The sequence below is a fragment of the Oncorhynchus kisutch genome, linkage group LG2 (assembly GCF_002021735.2).
Source record: "Oncorhynchus kisutch isolate 150728-3 linkage group LG2, Okis_V2, whole genome shotgun sequence".
NCBI lineage: Eukaryota > Metazoa > Chordata > Actinopteri > Salmoniformes > Salmonidae > Oncorhynchus > Oncorhynchus kisutch.
In genome coordinates, this window is record NC_034175.2 from 66,266,371 (window position 1) to 66,279,644 (window position 13,274).

Sequence of the window (13,274 nt, forward strand, 5' to 3'; positions counted from 1 at the left end):
TTGGCCATTGAAGAGAACGCTGCGTGGGCTGCTAGATCATTTGAGAGTGCATTTTTCTCCTCCAATCCGCTACACAGAGCACACTCCCCATATGCCCAATGGGGAGAAGGGGTGGCTCTAACGAATTTGAATGAAGAGGGTAGCTTTCGGCGCCATTTTCGAGTGAGCTGCGATTGCTTCAACAGCTGAGAGGAGCGGCTGCAGTGAGTAGGCAAGACGAGCTCTGGAGCTGTCGCAAGAGACGGACGTTATTTTCGGAGACTCGGAAAATTATATACAAAAATTATCCCTAAAAAAGAACGCCGATGGATAAAGAAAAGGGATAGAAGGCCAAGACTACGTCGTATCAGGACTGGGGGAAACGTTAGATAGTTAGCCAGCTACTGTAACGTTAGCATTACTAGCGATAAGAAATTGGTGTCTGACTTGGCGTCTGTTGAAATGTAACGTTTATAAATGCATTTACGACAAAATAAGTGGACCTCTCTAAAAAAAGATCCAAACATTTTAGAAAAAATATTTCAGGGTCGATTGAGTGGAGAATGACCGGTAGAATTTAGATATTTTTTTTTTTGCGTTTTTAGTCCTATTTTAGAGCGTTCCGTTTGAGCGGGAGGTGGAAAAGCGGGAGGCGCTGGAGTGAAGAGCCAGTCGGCACCGCTGTCAACAACATGCACTGCGAGATGAATCTTCATATCGTTGGCTACCTCTTGAAAACGCTGCAAGGATTTTTCTGTAAAGCCGAGGACACCTTTTCATGTTTGATTTATTCATAAATTTTTTTAAATGTATATTTTTTTAAAGGAATTTTAAAAGTCTTACTTGTTTCACGTTTTTATCACGTTTCTAGCTAAGTTAACATTGGTGGATTCGCTTGATTGAAAACGTTATACAACGTTTTATGGTAAGTGTCCATTGATTGCTGTTTTAACTAACACAAGAGAACGTTTGTTAGTCAACTAGCAAATCGACAATTCCAGCAGCTTGGCATACGATGTCTACAGTATTTGCTCAATGATTGTCATGTTTGTTTTTACCATCCCGATGCAATTTGCCTTTATGAGTAACTAGCTGCGTCGTGTAACGTTTTAGGTAGTCTGATTTTGCCTGCCGGAACAGTTGCCACGTTTTGCTATCATTCTTTTGATTCATCGTGACTTATTAGCCTACATTTTTTTTGTGTTTTGTTGCATTGGACATAATATCAGCTGTAGTTATCGTGTTTTGCCTTTGATTGAGAGGGCGTGTTTGCTCAGTCAGGCGAGTGCCACATTGTAACGACTGTGATTACAACATAGTGTGCAATTTTTTTTTATACCAAACTCTTGGCTACTGTATCCTGTACGTGAGCACACGACAATCAAATTGCACATTGTACGAGCAGTGTCAGGGCTGCTTGATTGTGATACAATGTTTCAATATTGACTGACTGATACCAGGTAGTCAGAATATGATTTGCATTGAATAGTAAGTATGCTATAATGTAACGTTTGCTACCGGAATGAGTCCCTTTCTGCAGTTTAAACTGCTAGTTCAAGAACTTGTGGGATTTATTCTGTGGATGATGAGGAGGCGGCTTGCTGGCACGAGTAAGATGCAGTAAAGTAGCCTCTCATACGAGTCATACTTGTTTTGCCCCGTCTTTCAGACTACTGAAATCGTGGCGGTGTGTAGAACATGCATGTATCTCTCTCGCATATCTCAAACTAGAAAAAAATGGTAGTCCTACTCAACATGGAAATTATATTATTTTCGCACAATATATATATATATATATATATGACTACACTCGTTCTTTTAATCCTGCCTCACCATTGCCTTTAGCTACTACACTGCTCATACAGAATAACCCACTGTTCTTTCAGTCGTTTCTTTTTGATCCTGATCTCCTTTCCACCTAACAATTTATATTTTTGCTAAACAATCATCTGAGGGGGAAAAAAGAACAATGAACACCACTTTGATACAGCTACGACTTTTCTTCCATAGAGCTATGACTTTATTGTAGCGGTGAGAAGAATTAAGCAGCAGGTTATGATAATTAACGTAGCAGGTTAGGAGAATTAGGTTACGTTTAGGAAAAGGGTGAGGGTTAGTGAAAATGCTCTCCTAACCTGCTACAAAAAGTCACTTGTAGCGAAGTGACTACTCAGCACTTCCCCCTTAGTCACCGCTGCAGTGGGGGTCAATTGTCCCGACTGTCAATTATCATAATTGATGTAAATGTTTCTTCTCCTGTCATGTGATGTCAAAATGGGGTTAACAAGAGTGAACGTGGGCCATTTTCCACGTCAAGCGGTCCCAGGCGCTTTGAATTGAGGCACAAAAAAAATGCTCTAGATTTTATTTTGTGTGTGTGTGTGGGGGTGGGGGTGGTGGTATATTAATATTTTAAAAAAATACACAGGATTCTCAAGAGTTGAGGCTTTACTAATGTAATTAATTATTTAAAGTTGAATATGACACTTTTCCCATTCATTTGTCTCAATGATTTTTCCTGTCAGAAACAATATATTGATTACTTAGGGATATGCTAAAGACTTTACAAAACTGAGTTAAGTCTAAACTGTACATGTCCTCTACAGTACAACCAAAGATGTACTCACTGCTGTTTAATCCAGGGAGTGTATTACTGATACAGTGAAATCTCAGTTATAATTGAAGCTAAGACAATATACATTGTTGCTACCATTGTTGCACAACAAAGACTATGTATTGCATTCTGTATCAATTAGGCCGCCCGTGTAGTTAGTCAGTTAAAGCATATAGGAGTTTCTTTTTTTTAACCCATAGACGGGAGTAGTTCTGATGGCATTTTGTTCCTGTGACCTCTGCTGAACCCAGCATGAGGGAAAATCCCTCTGAAAACCACATTGTGGAGGTGGTGATGCATGAGGCTTTTTTTTCTTCAATTTTTAAGCCAAAACTTCATATGATCAAGATTCCACATTGTCATTCCAAATGAAAATGTTATTTTGAAGAGAAGTGTTAGGTTTGTATGAGTGTTTGGACAATGTCATGCACCATGTGAAATGTACTTTACTGTTTTTTAGTAATAGCAAGTGACCCCCCCCCCTTGTGATTATTGGGTTGTTTGTGTTTACTTAAACTGGTAAGTGCAGACTGGTGTCTAAGAAACCCTCCAATGCAATATAAGTCAGTGTAGTTGTGAGCAAGACATGCAGCACATATAATGCTCAAATCCTACAGTAGTTTTGTATCATACATTTCCTCAAGTGATCCTAATGTTTGCACAGCAGCATTTGCAGGAAGTAGATTGAAATTAGCATAGGCTAAATTATGTTGCTGATAAATGTAATGACTATTCTTGGATGTGTGAAATATTAGTGCTAGCTCTCTCATTGTTTAAAAAAAAAAAAAGAAAAAAAAAAGAAGGAAATGGATCTGCTTTATTATTAGTCAGTTGAGTAGGCTGGTAGTGAAACACGGAGTGTTTGTGCAGTTCTAGAACATTAGTATGACATTCTGTGACTCATCATTCTGTGTTCTGAGGCCCCGCTGGCAAAATGGGCTCCCACCCCCATTTCCTGGTGGAGTTGTGCCTCCTCTCTGCTCACAAGTGTGGTAGCTGGTCTATAGAGAACCACCCCATACAGTACAAACTCTGTAGTATTCAAATTCACCATGATGCGAGCAGGTTTTTACAGGTTTTGTTGGTTATTTTCCAGGGCTCTGTCATGGTGTGCTTCCACAACTGCAGTATCACGGGCAGGCCAGAAAGAGGCTATCATGGTGCCTCCCTCATAAAACAGGATACTACTTTACACGTCCTGATAATTTTTACTTTTTAACCAGTTCAAAGCAGAATCCATGTTTTTTATTATTTTGGGAGTGTGACTGGTATTATGTAAAGTGTATGGCTATTGTTGATGTCAGATAAGTGCTTATCATTGGAAGCATGTTTTTATTTAACTAGTCAGTTAAGAACAAATTCTTATTAACAATGACTGCCTAACAAAAGGCCTTCTACGGGGGCTGGGATTAAAAATATAGGACAAAACGCACATCACGACGAGACACCAATCCATAAAGAGATGCAGACGGGTATGTTATGTACACACTGACTCACACATATTAAGTTGCTTGTGTCATGCATGCATCACCCCCTACTTAAAACAATGTCTCAGGTTGGTGTGCTGAGCAATTGTATTGAAGTCCTCATATTTTTATACTGGTGAAGTGATAATGCCATTTGTATATCATTGAGGGTTTTGTAAAGCTTTGCACAAGTTAGTGCAGTTCATATTTTCTGTGTGTACTGAACAAAAATATAAATGCAAAAATTTTCAAAGATTTTACTAAGTTACAGGTTGTGCCTGGGAGAGCATAGGCCCAGCCGATCAGAATGAGTTTTTCCCCACAAAAGGGGTTTATTACAGACAGAAATACTCCTCAGTTTCATCAGGTGCCTGGTGTCAGACGATCCCACAGGTGAAGAAGCCGGATGTGGAGATCCTGGGCTGGCGTGGTTACACCTTGTCTGAGGTTGTGAGGCCAGTTGGAAGTAATGACAAATTCTCTCAAGCAACATTGGAGGTGGCTTGTGGTAGAGAAATGAACATTAAATTATCTTGCAACAGTTCTGGTGGACATTCCGGCAGTCATCATGCCAATTGTATGCTCCCTCAACTTGAGACATCTGTGACATTTTTGTGGGGCAAAACTGCACATTTTAGAGGCCTTTGGTCCCCCGCACAAGGTGCACCTGTGTAATGATCATGTTTTAATCAGCTTCTTGATATGCCACACCTATCAGGTGGATGGATTGTCTTGGCAAAGGAGAAATGCTCACTAACCGGGATGTAAACAAATCTGTGGACTTTACATGTTGCCTTTTATAATTTTTGGTCAGTGTATATATTCTACAAAAAGGTTTATCACAGTAACTACAGCTCAGTCTGTATAGACAACATGTGTTGCGGTCACTATAGCTGACATTCTATGGCTTTGCTGTGCAAAATGTAGTGGGATGGTTTACTAGATGTGTAAATGTGATATTTAAGGTATTAATGTAGCGATTTATTAAAATAAATCACTCATTACATTAACTAATGCTGTCTGGTTAATACTCCACTAAGTTTGACTTCCGATCCTATTGAAACACATTGTGTATTTTACCATTCACTTCAGGCTTGACTTAAGGGAAGAAACAGCTAGACATTGCTGCCCCAGTTACTTAAAAATACTCATATGCCCCAAAATATTATGTAGTAAAATTGGAAAATAGTGTACTTTTTTAGCTTTAGCCTTCCAGTTAGTATTTTTCACTGTGTGAGGGAGCGAGCAAGCAATCAACCTAATTTTTACACTGGTTGTAGTCAGTGGCACCAGCAGTCCTTGAGTTTTAACTGGATTTAAAATATATATATAATTCATATTGTTTGTATGGGTGCCACACCGTAACCGTAAACTGACTATGGGAATAACTCAAAGGAGCAGCATATATATATATATATATATATATATATATATATATATAGATATATATATATAGATAGATATAGATATAGATATATATATATTGATATATATATATATATATATTGATTTGATTGGTACTATCCTGTCAGTCAACTGCGTAGGGGAGATGTCACCATGGTTATATTCTCACATCCCCTCTCTATCCCTCTGGGTTTGGGGATGTTACCAGATGTCGTGCCTCCTCCGGCCCCCAGCATCACGAAGCGTCATGGCCCTCTTGGTACATCACAAACAGGAACAGTGGATTAATAAATACAAATATCATTTTTTTTTGTTTCAACGTGTCTGTTTTGGGGTCCTTGTGTAAAACCCAGCTTTTGGGATGGGGAGGGACTCGCATTAGTGGGAAAGCATTTCAGACGAGCTCAACTCTTAAAATAGGGAATGTTTAGACACTGGTCAGGAGTGAGAGTTTTGGACCAAGTGTGTTGATAGGGTGCAGTGTGTGTGGTTTAGATTGGGGGGGGGGGGTCGCTTGTAAATCCATTCTCTCACTCACTCGCACACCCTGAACTTGGATCGTAATCTCCCTCACTGCTGGTTCTCGGGACTGCTCCTCACATGGTGAGATGACTCCTGTTGATTACTAGTGCGACAGGCGTTGGTTCGGTATCCGTGTTTACGGCCAGGCGAGGGTTGTGATGGAGCTGCAGTACGTAGGGTAGTCCGTTACTAGTAGTTTTCTCTGTGGGTCTGGTGCCGAGGTGTCTGTCTGGGCGCAGCTCTGAAACGGCTGGCGTCGCACTGCTTCTGCTTTGTCTACTTCCTGTTGATTGCTTTCTGGCCCTGTAGTGGCTACTGAGGGGAGGTGAAGGCGGCAGCAGCAGCTCTATTCAAGTGGTGAGTTGACAAGAGAAACCCCCTAGAGCCAGAAGTGTGCAGTGTTTTGGAAGTCAGCTAAGTTTGGTGACCATGGGCCTAATGTACATTTGTGTGTTTTGGTTTTCTGTACGGGCAGGTGTGAACGTAGGATTTTTACACTACTAGACAGATGTTTGCTATGCGAGGCTGGATGTGTGTGTGTGTGTGTGTGTGTGTGTGTGTGGCATGCTTTTCCTCCATATACATGCAGAAACTGGTCATGGGAATTTGTTGTCTGGGAAGCCCTCTCCCTAACCTTGACTGGATGTCTCCTCCAGTTCACAACATGCATCTGGACTGGTGTAGGGTTGTGATAAGGCTGGTAGTCTGTTTTTTAATTAGAGTTCATCTTCGCATACAACTTTCATGATCACAATTACAAGATTTACATGATTGGCTTTATATTATTTTATACCTCCTGCATTATCCAATGGCCGTGCTTCCTCTTCTGCATTATCCAATAGCAGTGCTTCCTCTTCTGCATTATCCAATGGCAGTGCTTCCTATTCTGCATTATCCAATGGCAGTGCTTCCTCTTCTGCACTATCCAATGGCCGTGCTTCCTCTTCTGCACTATCCAATGGCCGTGCTTCCTCTTCTGCATTATCCAATGGCCGTGCTTCCTCTTGTGCATTATCCAATGGCCGTGCTTCCTCTTGTGCATTATCCAATGGCCGTGCTTCCTCTTGTGCATTATCCAATGGCCGTGCTTCCTCTTGTGCATTATCCAATGGCCGTGCTTCCTCTTCTGCATTATCCAATGGCCGTGCTTCCTCTTCTGCATTATCCAATGGCCGTGCTTCCTCCTCTGCATTATCCAATGGCCGTGCTTCCAGGTGTTTTTACTCCCTTTTTTGTGTCCTCAGTCATCAACACTTTGAATTAAAAATATGATCTGTGCTGTTTTTCAGTTGATATTACACTTTTTTTAACTGTATAGTTTCATGTGCTGTATTAGGGTTAGGTGTCCCAGTATATCTAGGCCTAGTGTTTGGAGTGTTACAAGGGCCCTACCTGACAGTGAATGGGGAGATTGCACAATAGGCTGAGAGTGGTGTAAACCTGTGGAGAGAAGAGGTCACTTCACACATCCCCTTTTTTTAGTAAAGTCTTGAGAAATGAAGAAACTGTGAGTTTGTGTTTAGGCTATGATGTGTGAGACTGTGTCGTCTATGGTGTGTATCTCTGATATCGGTGTTGTGTAGGGCAGGACTATACCCGTATCGAGATGTTTTCCTTGGCAAAAATAAAAACACAAAGCAGGCCAAATGTTTCTGTCTCTTTATGTAAAATATTGTGTGGTATAGCATGGAAAATAAACGCGACTCTGGATCACATGTCTGTTTCCAACATTTGGGCTGCTTTGCTAATGTTAAATACGCTTTGTTTTTGTCTCCTTGCCACGATACTAACGAGTATCGCGATACTTGTATTGTCCTAGTGTTGTGCAGAGGGAACCCCAGTCAGTCACTCTGCCCTGCCGTCTCTGCCTGCCTGGGGAACTACTGGACATGTTGTGTGTTGGACAAGTGGGAATGGGGCTTTCGTTGTTGCAGGATTAACGCCCACAACTGCATGACTGGTGTTTCTACGGCAGGGAAGGGGTACTATTTTTAGATAACAGGCCTGGTGTAAATTACAATAAACTGAACCTCCACCACCACCCCTGCCTCTACACACCCCTGTCCAAAACAGTTACCTATGGCTTGTTCCTCACCACTCCAGTCTTTTAGGGAGAAATTAACTCTAAAATAGATGGATTTGAAACCAAGTGTGGCTCAAGCCTCAAGTTCATACCCATTCTAGATGAATGCTGACAATTGCGATTTTGCTTAAACATGATTCGATTTTTGAAGCTGGTTTATTTTAATAGTGATTTATAAACTGTATAATTTCTCTGTTCAAGAAGTCTTGGTAAGGATTTCAGGAAAATTGCAGTGTCACATGACATGCGTGCTGCTCTGGTAAAGCTGTTAGATGAACCACTAATGACATGCGTGCTGCTCTGGTAAAGCTGTTAGATGAACCACTAATGACATGCGTGCTGCTCTGGTAAAGCTGCTAGATGAACCACTAATGACATGCGTGCTGCTCTGGTAAAGCTGCTAGATGAACCACTAATGACATGCGTGCTGCTCTGGTAAAGCTGCTAGATGAACCACTAATGACATGCGTGCTGCTCTGGTAAAGCTGCTAGATGAACCACTAATGACATGTGTGCTGCTCTGGTAAAGCTGCTAGATGAACCACTAATGACATGCGTGCTGCTCTGGTAAAGCTGCTAGATGAACCACTAATGACATGCGTGCTGCTCTGGTAAAGCTGCTAGATGAACCACTAATGACATGCGTGCTGCTCTGGTAAAGCTGTTAGATGAACCACTAATGACATGCGTGCTGCTCTGGTAAAGCTGCTAGATGAACCACTAATGACATGTGTGCTGCTCTGGTAAAGCTGCTAGATGAACCACTAATGACATGCGTGCTGCTCTGGTAAAGCTGCTAGATGAACCACTAATGACATGCGTGCTGCTCTGGTAAAGCTGCTAGATGAACCACTAATGACATGCGTGCTGCTCTGGTAAAGCTGCTAGATGAACCACTAATGACATGCGTGCTGCTCTGGTAAAGCTGTTAGATGAACCACTAATGACATGCGTGCTGCTCTGGTAAAGCTGCTAGATGAACCACTAATGACATGCGTGCTGCTCTGGTAAAGCTGCTAGATGAACCACTAATGACATGCGTGCTGCTCTGGTAAAGCTGTTAGATGAACCACTAATGACATGCGTGCTGCTCTGGTAAAGCTGCTAGATGAACCACTAATGACATGCGTGCTGCTCTGGTAAAGCTGCTAGATGAACCACTAATGACATGCGTGCTGCTCTGGTAAAGCTGCTAGATGAACCACTAATGACATGCGTGCTGCTCTGGTAAAGCTGTTAGATGAACCACTAATGACATGCGTGCTGCTCTGGTAAAGCTGTTAGATGAACCACTAATGACATGCGTGCTGCTCTGGTAAAGCTGCTAGATGAACCACTAATGACATGCATGCTGCTCTGGTAAAGCTGCTAGATGAACCACTAATGACATGCGTGCTGCTCTGGTAAAGCTGTTAGATGAACCACTAATGACATGCGTGCTGCTCTGGTAAAGCTGCTAGATGAACCACTAATGACATGCATGCTGCTCTGGTAAAGCTGCTAGATGAACCACTAATGACATGCGTGCTGCTCTGGTAAAGCTGTTAGATGAACCACTAATGACATGCGTGCTGCTCTGGTAAAGCTGCTAGATGAACCACTAATGACATGCGTGCTGCTCTGGTAAAGCTGCTAGATGAACCACTAATGACATGCGTGCTGCTCTGGTAAAGCTGCTAGATGAACCACTAATGACATGCGTGCTGCTCTGGTAAAGCTGTTAGATGAACCACTAATGACATGCGTGCTGCTCTGGTAAAGCTGCTAGATGAACCACTAATGACATGCATGCTGCTCTGGTAAAGCTGCTAGATGAACCACTAATGACATGCGTGCTGCTCTGGTAAAGCTGTTAGATGAACCACTAATGACATGCGTGCTGCTCTGGTAAAGCTGCTAGATGAACCACTAATGACATGCGTGCTGCTCTGGTAAAGCTGCTAGATGAACCACTAATGACATGCGTGCTGCTCTGGTAAAGCTGCTAGATGAACCACTAATGACATGCGTGCTGCTCTGGTAAAGCTGTTAGATGAACCACTAATGACATGCGTGCTGCTCTGGTAAAGCTGCTAGATGAACCGCTTATGCAAACTCCTTTGACACGACTCATAAGTAAATTCTACACTCACCATGACCACGTTGAGTATTTTAACATAGGCCTATATAATATTTTTCGAAAAGTTATTCAAGTTTGCAAAGTCAAACAATATTGGATAATGGACAAGAACATCTCTCTGTACACAAGTATCCAGATGTACTTTCAACTTCAGTCTAGTTACACCAGGTCTCATCTGGGTACTTGTGTTCGGAGAGATGTTTGAAAATAAAGCCCTAGTGAAATTGCCCTATTATTAGTTATGCAGATTATTTTTTTTGTATGATAACGTCTGCCGTTCATACTTAGTCCTTTCCCAGAATGCAATGTCAGGCTTCCGTAATTTATCTAGTCGTTTTACATTATTTATTTTGCCTAAACTATGAAATTTCATGGCTGTTTTTATACTCCGCATTGTGCATAACATTCTCATAACCTAGCTAAAAATGTTAAAGGCAGAGTTAAATTCAGACTTTGGTTGAGGGTAAAGTTGTATCAAGTGAATGACAATCAGCCTCCCATAGAATCACAATCAATTAACATAGTTGTTCATAAAATGTTTTTGTCTAAGTCATTACATTTACCATTTAGTCTACATCACACTAATAGCTATATCTCACACACAGCAGAACAAGATATTGTGTTGAATTGGAGGCCCCCAGTGGAAAGGGGTCACTTGACCTTTGCCCCCAGGGTCAGGTGACTCTTGAGGGTGTGAGTGCTGTAGGAATGGGTTCAAGGTCTGAGGAGTAGAGGCAACATATCCAGACATGCTCCCTTCATAGGGTGACTGCAGGGAAAGGTTAAAGCAATAATGGTGTGTGTGGATATTGGGTTGTAGTGATTAATTGGGTTGTAGTGACACCTGGTCAGAACTGACTGCAGTCGACTCCTCTTGACCCACCAGCGACTGTCGGACCTCATCCACTCCTCTGGTTCATGGGAGTTAATTTATGATTGTCATATAGGTAAAAGAGAGGGAGAGAGTCAGAGGGGGAATGCCTGAAGGAGTGGCACTGGAGTGTATGTGTGTGTGTGTGTGTGGAGAGTTTTCTTTTAGATAAATTCAGGTCAGATTTATTTTTCAATTTAACTGGGAGTGCAATTTTATTGAATTTGAATAATACCTATTTTACATCATTCACATGTCTGACTTGAAATGTAATCAACTGAGCTCTGTACACTGGTTGCTGGTATGGAAACTGTAGGTTATGGTGACACACATGATTTCTTTATTACAATGTGCATGACTGAGTCTGAAGCATTAATATTATTCAGGCAATAATGAACAGTTCTGTCGTGTGTATTTATATAGTGACCAGAATATATCCTCTGTACCTCAGACCTTAAATGTAGAAAATCAATGGAATTTCATTTTATTTATTATTATTATTCATATTATTCAATTTTATGAATTATTATTCATGTTATTTTTCATATTTTCAGCTTCATGAAATATAGGCTTGTTGCAGTTGAGTCCCAATCCTAAAACCTCCTTTTGAAAAGGGGACAAATTTTAAGTGACCTCATATCTAGGAGTCATTTGTGGTTTGCTGTGCTGCACATTTAGTTTTCGATGGCAATTTGACTCTTTCTCTGAGAGATTGAGTGGTGACATTGCATCTGTTGCTGTATTCAGTATGAAGGAAACTGGGTTTCATCTTACTGTCTATGAATCCAAGTAGAAATTCATCTAAATGGGCTGGTCATCTTTTTGTATGCATTTGATTGTTTTTGTACCTGTATCGCCCTTCTGAAAAATGACAACGTTTGTCACAACAAACAGAAATCAATCAGTCATTAGTGTTCTAGCATGTCTTGGCCCACCTTGTCCAAATTAATATTGGGAGAGATGGTGTGTGTGTGTCTCTGTCCTGGTTAAGTTCACGGGGAGCCTCTGTTCTATAGACACAATTTAGCAGGCATTAGCAATGCTCATGTAGCTTTTGTATATCGTCCTTAACATGGAGTACTGTACCAACGTGAAAACTATAAGATCTGAAATGGATAAGTTATGAAATAGTGGAAATATATTTTTGTGCGTAAGAGGGAGAGTGTAAAGGGACCAAGGGTTCAATTATCTCAAATTCAGACATGCATTCAGTATCAGCAGGTGTACTTTGCAATTTTTTTTGCTGAAATTACTTTTACGTTACGTCTTCTCATTGGTTGGTATAACTTGAGTGAATCTAATCTTGTTTGAAAATACTTGGCTAAATCTGTTACTATGTTTTGAATGTTGTGTGATTTTAGGTAAGGTGTGTGTGTGTGGGTGTGTACACTTCTCTGCTCCTACCCTGTAATACAGAGGCCCATCTCCCAACATAGCACGGTGTTAACTCTGGGTTATTTCCTTGTATACACCCACAGTCGTGTCCAAGATGGCAGATGACGTCATTGTTTGTTAATCAGTATAAACACCTGTAGGGAATGGAAAACACCCATTCTCTGCTCTACAATGTCTGATGCATTTCTCAAAAGGTTTATTTTAATCTCTGACAACATCCAGTTGTCGTTCAACGTGGTGGTATTCCATGTCCTTTTGGATGCCTCTGTTTTACAGATTCATGGCTTTTTATTTAAACAAATGTACATGCACCCTTTCTAATAAGTTACACCAATCATTTTTGAAAATGCTATCTCTGTCATGCCAGGGGGAAGTGGATCATCAACTAATTAATGGTCTTCGACTTACCTTTTTTTTATTTTTTTATCTGTTGGTGACGTTGGGCAGCTGTTGAATTGTGCATTAGTGGTATTGGAGTGGTTATTGGACTTGATGAAATCAGCAGAAGCAAGTGATATTTGGAAACTAGGGTAACCATAATTGTGATGCAAGTTAATACCACACCATAACGCTTGTCACTTTAAACCCTGTTTGTATATGTTGCTGACCTGCCTTTCAATAGCTTCCCTTTTGACCAGATGACAGTGAATAAAACATCCTTCAACGTCCGTCAACCACTGTTTTCTTTTCAGTAGACTAAATGTTACTTAGCAGCGTTGGGGGCTATTCATTTTCAATAAGTGTCAAGTAACATTGACATTGAGACTTGATATTTATGTCCCTTTGTCATGCTATGGTTGTTGTCTCATAGTAGTACCTCT